General features: G+C 39.3%; 1 pseudogene; it reads right to left on the bottom strand.

The window, feature by feature from the left end:
* Positions 1–6,694: 6,694 nt before the first annotated feature.
* Positions 6,695–6,872, bottom strand: LOC123390090 (annotated as a pseudogene).
* Positions 6,873–8,538: the final 1,666 nt, after the last annotated feature.

Here is an 8,538-nt window from a genome sequence, read left to right on the forward strand (position 1 = left end):
CACCCTGTTTAAAACAATGTCCATAATAAGGTACACCCCCCCCCCCATCATCTTGTATAGCACTTACCTCTTAACACTGTTTATACATTTGTTTCCTTCTTTGGCCCCCTCCCGGAACTAGACAGGGCAAGTACCTTCTTGCCTTGTTCACTGTTGTACCTTAGCCTTAATACTAGGTGTCATTCCTAGAATGTAGTAAGTGCTCAATAAATATTTATTTTTTTAAAGTGGCCAAAACCCCAGCGTGGAGCCCAACACCGTGATCGAACTCACCACCCTGAAATCAAGACCTGAGTCTTTTTTTTTTTTTTTTTTAAGATTTTATTTTTTTGACAGAGCAAGATCACAAGTAGAGAGGCAGGCGTGTGTGGGCGGGGGGGAAGCAAGCTCCCTGCTGAGCAGAGAGCCCAATGCGGGGCTCAATCCCAGAACCCTGAGATCATGACCTGAGCTGAAGGCAGAGGCTTAACCCAATGAGCCACCCAGGCACCCAAGACCTGAGTCTTGAGATCAAGAATCCGGGTCTTAACCAACTGAGCCATCCAGGAACCCCTAGGGGCTCAATAAATATTCTTGAATAAGTTAATTAATTACTGAAACTGGGAAGGAGTCTTAGAAGTGGCACTTAGCTGCCTCTGAGAGTTTACAGCCTCAAGCACATAATACTTACCTCCATAGAGTTGTAAAAAACATCATACTTGGAAACAGGATCCAGGTTCAAATCTTAGCACTGCCATTTCCTTTAGTGTGTGTGATCTTGGACATGTCACTCATAGCTCTGAGTTTATTTCCTCTGTAATAGTACTTATAACAATTCTGTGAAGATCCAAGAAGAAAATGGTTATGAAAGATCCGTATAATGCTTAATAGGCCAGGGAGCTTTATACTAGCATGGGCTGTTCATGACTGTACCACTCATGAAGTCAGAGACTGTTCTGTAATAACGATCTCTACAAGTGTTGGGGAGATGAGGTGCGTGAGACAAGAAGTTGACTAAAACATGATCTCTGTCTTCAGGCAGTGTCTTAAGTTCTCTCAACCGCTTTGTACCTCAAGAATATTCAGCTCTGGGCGCCTGGGTGGCTCAGTGGGTTAAGCCGCTGCCTTCGGCTCAGGTCATGATCTCAGGGTCCTGGGATCAAGTCCCGCATCAGGCTCTCTGCTCAGCAGGGAGTCTGCTTCCTCCTCTCTCTCTCTCTGCCTGCCTCTCTGCCTACTTGTGATCTCTCTCTGTCAAGTGAATAAATAAAATCTTTAGAAAAAAAAAAAAAAAGAATGTTCAGCTCTACAATTCTAGAACACTCCTGGAAAGAAGGGGAAAAGATCAATCAGAGACAGTTTTGTAGAGGAAATGGGAAGGTATTGTGTCTGGAAAAATGGAGTAGAGGGAAAGCATTTCATGCAGTATAACAATATGGCAGGATCAGAGGAATTCCTTCCTTCCCTAAATACATGTTTATTGTATAGTGCCTGTCCTTCCATGCCCCCTCACTGCAGCATACACCCAGTGAGTCTTGCTGGTTCTGTCTTCTATTTTTTTTTTTTTTTTTTAAGATTTTATTTATTTCTTTGGCAGACAGAGATCACAAGTAGGCAGAGAGGCAGGCAGAGAGAGGAGGAAGCAGGCTCCCTGCCGAGCAGTAAGCCCGATGCGGGGCTCGATCCCAGGACCCTGAGATCATGACCTGAGCCAAAGGCAGAGGCTTTAACCACTGAACCACCCAGGCGCCCCCTATCTTCTATTTCTTTAGTCATCCAGTTTCCTCCTCTCTTCTGTGCCACCAGCCGCCTCTGATCTAGAAGACTGGATCACCTTTCTTACTGGTTTCTGTCATCTATTAAATAGAGGCCAAAGGCCTCTTTCCAACAAGTTTTCCATTCCAAAGCCAGAGAAAGCTTTGAAAATTGCAAATCTAAGCTTGTCACTCCCCTTTATAAAACCTTTCAGGTTTCCTCACTCTTAGGATAAAGTTCAGACTCCTTAACCCAACCTACAAAGCTTTGCATTATTGACCTCAGCCTATCTTCCCAGCCTCATCTCATATCTCATGGTATCCTTACCCCCTTGGCTTTCTATGCTTTGAAACACTGGCCTTTCAGTTCTACTGTAGGCTAAGCAACTTTATGCTCTGGGCTTCTCCACATGTTGCTCTTTGCTTAGAGTTTTTTTCTTTCTTTTGTTCTTTCTTTCTTTGAAGATTTTATTAAGAGAGAGAGTGAGGGAGCTCAAGTAGGGGAGAGGCAGGGGGAGAGGCCGTAGGGAGAGGCAGATTCTATGCTGAGCAGAGAGTTTCATGTGGGGCTCCATCCTATGACCCTGGGATCATGACCTGAGCCAAAGATAGACACTTAACTGACTGACCCACCTGAGCACCCCTGCTTGGAGCTTCTCTCCTTTCTCTCAGCTTGTCTTTCAGGTTCTAGCTGAAATGACAATAATAGCTGGCATTTATTAAGCAGGTGCCATGTGCCAACATTGTTCTTAATGCTTTACATGTGTTAAGTCATTTGAACTTCAGTATAACTTCATGAGGTAGGTACTATTGTTAGCTCCACTTTATAAATGAGGCAAGTGAGGTTAAGTAACCCACTCAAGATCTGAGTCAGTATTTGAACCCAGATAGACTGGGTACATGAATTACTGCCGCACTGTATATAAATAGCTCTGCTGGAGAAACTATTTTATAATCCCACAGATTTAGGTTCCTCTATTACTCCTCTATCTTGTAGCTAGGTACACTTATCCTTAATAGTACTTGAATGATCATAATTAATTAGTTTTGGCCTTATATATTGATTGACTATCTTCCCCACGGGATGCTAAGGTATCTAGTCCCTAGCACAGTGCCTGGCATACAAGAAGTGCTCGTTAAATATTTGTTAAGTGAACAAATGTATTATATATCTGAATATAAGGTATACTTTTCCTCTCAAAATAATTTTTCAGAAAGGAAGTTGCCTTGTAATTTGTGTTCTCACAAAGACTCTTGTTCTAGTCCACGATGTCTGTTTTATAGATTTTCTTTTGAGTCAAAGGGTTTGGGGAAGATGATCCTGAAATAACCTCATTTAATGCTAGTTCTTTTTTTTTCCTTTTAAGATTTTATTTATTTACTTGAGAGATTGAGAGAATGAGTGGGAGGAGGGGCGGAGCTGAGAGCCCTACTCAGAACTCATTCCCAGCACCCTGGGATCATCACCTCAGCTGAAGGCGGATGCCCAACTGACTGGAGCCACCCAGGGCCCCAGCTGATGCTAGTTCCACAAGCTTTTAGCAATTGGAGATCACTGGATGGAATCACTTATAAACAAAAAAGAGGCAAAAAAATTTAACATAGATTTAAGGAATTATTCTTGGCTTAGGACTTTACAGTTTCAAGTGTTAGATCTTATTGTGAGTAAGCCTTTTAGAAAGCCACAGGAAGAGGTTATATTGTGGATGTCAGGAATATATATGCAGAGTATGAATTTAGAAAAAAAGCTGTCCTCAAACAATTTAGATATATGTGAGGATGGTGTGAGCTGTAAATTGAGCTGAGTTGATCATCTGAGTTGATGTAAAAATGGCTTGAATGATGATAAAGTTTGAGTGAAAAGCGGCACCTGGTGGCTCAGTGGGTTGGGCCTCTGCCTTTGGCTCGGGTCATGATCTCAGGGTCCTGGGATCGAGCCCTGCATTGGCCTCTCTGCTTGGCGGGGAGCCTGCTTCCCCCCCCCCCCCCCCCCGCCCCCGCCTGCCTCTCTGCCTACTTGCGATTTCTCTCTCTGTCAAATAAGTAAATAAAATCTTAAAAAAAAAAGTTTGAGTGAAAAAACGTTCTTTCTAAATAAATATTTTATGTGCGATTTTAAATATGTGTTGCTGAATAATATTAATATTTTCACTAAATTAATAACTACTTAAAGTAGACATTTGACTATTTCATATATGTGAAGTTGACCAAAACCCATTTTTTTTTTTTTTAGTTCTTCTCTATGGGAAAACAAGGCATTGCCTTATATTTGGGCACATATGTTAAAATTTGCAATACATTTTATTAAGTGTTGTTTATTAGGTATTAGCAGACACAAAGATGGGCCCAAATATATAGAGAGAACAAGAAGAAAATTAGCTGAAACAAATGGTTGTGTACTAGGAATAGTTCATCTGTTCATTCATCTCACAATTACTGAGCATCTCCCACAGGCCAGCCATTGTTCTTACTGCTCAGAATAAGTCAGAGGTCAGACAGGTAAAGATTCTGGCCCTAGTATAGTTCATATTATAAAATGATCGAGAAATGTGTTTGGAATACTAAAGTGAGGCTTCATTTCTAGGGGCCTCATGTGTGAAGACTAGAGGTTTAGATTGGAATGGAAAGGATTAGAGAGTCCTACTGCATTTTGCCCAAAGGAATGACAAGATGAAGATGATGTTTTATAAAAATTAGTCTGCAGTGGTGTCAGGGATGGATCAGAATGGGAAGGGACTGGAGGTTAAGGATACCAAAAAGGTTATTATAAGGATCTGGACAAGAGAAAGTGAGGAACCACTAGAATATCCCAAAATGGTGACCACCTTTAAATGCTCCAGATTTGCAGTGTGAAAATGGGAATCAGATTTGAACTCCCAAGACCCATGTGATTTAGTTAGTCATCAGAATTTGGTGTTCATTTTACAAACATTTGAGAGTCTACTCTACAGCAGTTCTGCTAGATTCTAGGAAAACAAAGGCAAATTAGAGGCAGAAGTTCCAAAGAGTTCAGAGATTTAGTAGAGAAGACTCCATTCAAAAATTATTGTGCTATCATGTGTTAGGTGCTATAACAGAGAAATGTCCAAGGCACAGTGAGAATTAAAAGAAGGAGTAGTAGTTGATGAATTCTGCCGGTCAGGGGTGGGGCATCCAAATGAGAAGAAATAGATCATGGAAGATAAATTGGAGATTGCCTGGCGGACAAGTACTGAAGGAAGGGCTTTTTGAGAAGAAGGAGCAGCATGTCCAAAGATAGGAAAGAAATGAGACTTAAGGGAAAGAGAAATCTCTTTTGCTAGGAGAAATTCTAATTGCAGTGATTTGCCAACTTTATAGATACTAATTCATTGAGTCTGACAGGCTGCCTTTGGCAGGTTATTCTTCCCAAGGTAATAAAAAAAAAAAAAAAAACCCACAGGATGAAAGACTTTTAATAACCAGTGCTCAATACAATTTTATGATACCCTATCAATTCTGAACAAGATGAAAACTTAATTGCCTTTTTTCTTATCTATTAAGAATGTTGTTGTGGGGTTGGTGCCTGGGTGGCTCAGTTGGTTAAGCCTCTGCCTTTGGCTCAGGTCATGATCCCTGGGTCCTGGGATTGAGTCAGGCATTGGATTCCTTGCTCAGTGGGGAGTCTGCTTCTTCCTCTCCCCCTTCTGTTCCCCTGTTTGTGCTTTCTCACTCTCTCTCTCTCTGTCAAATAAATAAGTAATCTTAAAAAAATGTCAGGGGGGCATGTGGCTGGCTTAGTTGGTAGAGCATGTGACCTTTGATCTCAGGGTCATGAGTTTGAGCCCCACATTGGGTATAGAGATTACTTTTAAAATAAAATATTAATATTTATATATACATATATGTATTTATATATACTAGTTAATATATATATTAAGTAGACTCCACACCTAACATGGGGCTTGAACTTATGACCCTGAGATCAAGAATTGTGCACTCCACTGACTAAACCAGGCAGACTTCCCCCCAAAATAAAAATAGAGAAAATAAAAATGTTTTGGGGGCACCTAGCTGGCTCAAAGAGCATGAAACTTTTGATTTTGGGGTCATGAGTTCAAGCCCCTCATTGGGTGGAGGATACCAAAAAAAAATTTTTTTAAATTTTTTTAAAGGAAGAGAACACAATTCTATAACATTCATTTATGTATCTACCACCTAAAGTCCCATTTCATTCCCTTTTTGAGCATCCTTTTTATATCAGTCCCCTTTTAATATTTTGAATATATATATTATAATATATATTTGCATATTGAATATATATTACATATGTATGAACACATGGATAGAATATATAGTTATATACTGACTATATCTTATAATGTATAATATATATTTTTGAATATACATATACATCTGCACAAATAATATATGGACTTTTATTTATTTATTTATTTGACAGAGACAGAGATCACAAGTAGGCAGAGAGGCAGGCAGAGAGAGGAGGGGAAAGCAGGCTCCCTGCTGAGCAGAGAGCCTGATGTGGGGCTTGATCCCAGGACCCTGAGATCATGACCTGAGCCGATGGCAGAGGCTTTAACCCACTGAGCCACCCAGGCACCCTGTAATTGGCTTCATTTGGCATTTGTTTTTTCACTTTTATTTATTGATATATTTTCAGAGAGAGAAACAGAGATAACCACAGAGATAGCGAGAGCGAGCATGAGAAGGTAGGAGAGAGAGAAGCAGGCTCCTTGATGAGCAGGGAGCTGGACATAGGGCTTGATCCCAGCACTGTGGGATCATGACCTGAGTGGGAGGCAGATGCTTAACTGACTGAGCCATCCAGGTCCCTGTTCATGTGGCATTTGTTTTCATTTCCCTCAAATTTGTTTTCAGAATTTATCTATGTAGACTAAATTCATTAATTTGAGCTGCTGTGTGGTATTCATCACACGAACACACTCCAATTTGTTATTCTATTTGTTACTACAAAGATTTATGTTGTTTCCAATGTTTCATTATTACATTACAAACATTCCCTTATAGGGAATGTCCTTGAACAAATCTCCTTGTTCTTATGTATGAAAGTTTCTGTTAAGCAGTGTTTTCAGAGTGTTTTTTTTAAGCTGATAAGAACAGATACTACACTTGATCTTAGCCAAAAGGCTGAGAAGCGATCAGAGTGGTTTTTTTAAACCATAACTCATAGTATGAAATACATTTTATATCAGACTCATTTCCTATACGAAGCAAGTTTAGTGAAGTAATATCTACTTGGGTTATATGCACTCTATTTTCTATTCTATTCCATTTTTGTAAAGTGCTGGACATGACTCACTAAATTGATTTCATGACCCACTCATGGATTGAGAACACTTCTCTAAGACAATAGACTTTCTGCATCAAAGGACACGTACGTTCTAGACTTGAGTAAATATTTCCAGGTTGCTCTCCAAAGTGGTTGTGTCAATTTTATAGGATACGCAAGTCCTAGCTTCTCACCAACACTTACAGTGGTCACACTTTTAAATTATTGCTAATCCAAGTGATGTGAAAGGAATCTCATTGTTAGCTTACTTTGTATTTTCCCAAGTAGTGGAGAGGTGGAATAGTTTTTTCCATGTATTATTGGTTATTTGAATGTCTCCTGGTAATTACCTATTTATACCTTTTGTCCATTTTTTCCATTGGGTTGTTTATCCTCCTTTTGTTATTACTGGTTTATGGAATTCTTTCCAGATGCTAGATATCAATCATTTTCTGATAGGCATGTATGTTGCAGATACCTTCTCCCTATCTCCCCATCTGTCATTTGTATTTTAACCTTGTTCAGATATCTTTTGAGGGACAGCTTGGTCAGTTGGTGGAGTATGTTACTCCTCATCTCAGGGTGATGAATTCAAGCCCCACATTGGGTGTGAATCCTCCTTAAAAAAAAAGAAGTATTTTTTTCCTTTTTTTGCTAAGCAAAGTTTAACATATAACACATTATTTGTTTTAGGGGTGTAGGTCTGTGATCAGTCTTACACAATTCATAGCATTCACCATAGCACATACCCTCCTCAATGTCCATCACCCATCCACCCCATCCCTCACACTCCCCTCCAGTAGCCCTTTGTTTGTTTCCTGAGATTAAGCGGCTCTTGTGATTTGTCTCCCTCCCTGGTTCCATCTTGTCTCATTTTCCCCTCCCTTCCCCTATGATCCTCTGTCTTGGTTCTCAAATTCCTCATATCAGTGAGATCATCTGATAATTATCTTTCTCTGACAGATTTATTTCACTTAGCATAATGCCATCTAGTTCCATCCACATCATTGCAAATGGCAAGATTTCAGGTTTTTTGATGGCTGCATAATATTCCACTGTGTGTATGTATATATGTATGTGTGTGATATATGTATTATATATATATATTATATATATATTATATTATTATATATTATATATATAATATATATAATATGTATTATATATAATTATATATATAATATATAATAATATAATATATATAATATATATATAATATATATATTTAATATATAATATATATATATATATATATGTCACATTTTCTTTACCCATTCATCTGTTGATGGACACGTAGGCTCTTTCCATAGTTTGGCTATTGTGGACATTGCCGCTATAAAACATTTGGGTTCACGTGCCCCTTCGGATCACTACATTTGTACTTTGGGGGTAAATCTTTAACAGTACAGTTGCTGGCTCATAGAGTAGCTCTATTTTCAACTTTTTGAAGAAATTCCATTCTGTTTTCCAGAATGGCTGCACAAGCTTGCATTCCCACCAACAGTGTAGGAGGGTTCCCCTTTCTCTACATCCTCA

This window comes from Mustela putorius, unplaced genomic scaffold (assembly GCF_011764305.1).
Source record: "Mustela putorius furo isolate JIRA1106 unplaced genomic scaffold, ASM1176430v1.1 tig00537227_pilon_pilon_pilon, whole genome shotgun sequence".
Taxonomy (NCBI): Eukaryota; Metazoa; Chordata; class Mammalia; order Carnivora; family Mustelidae; genus Mustela; species Mustela putorius.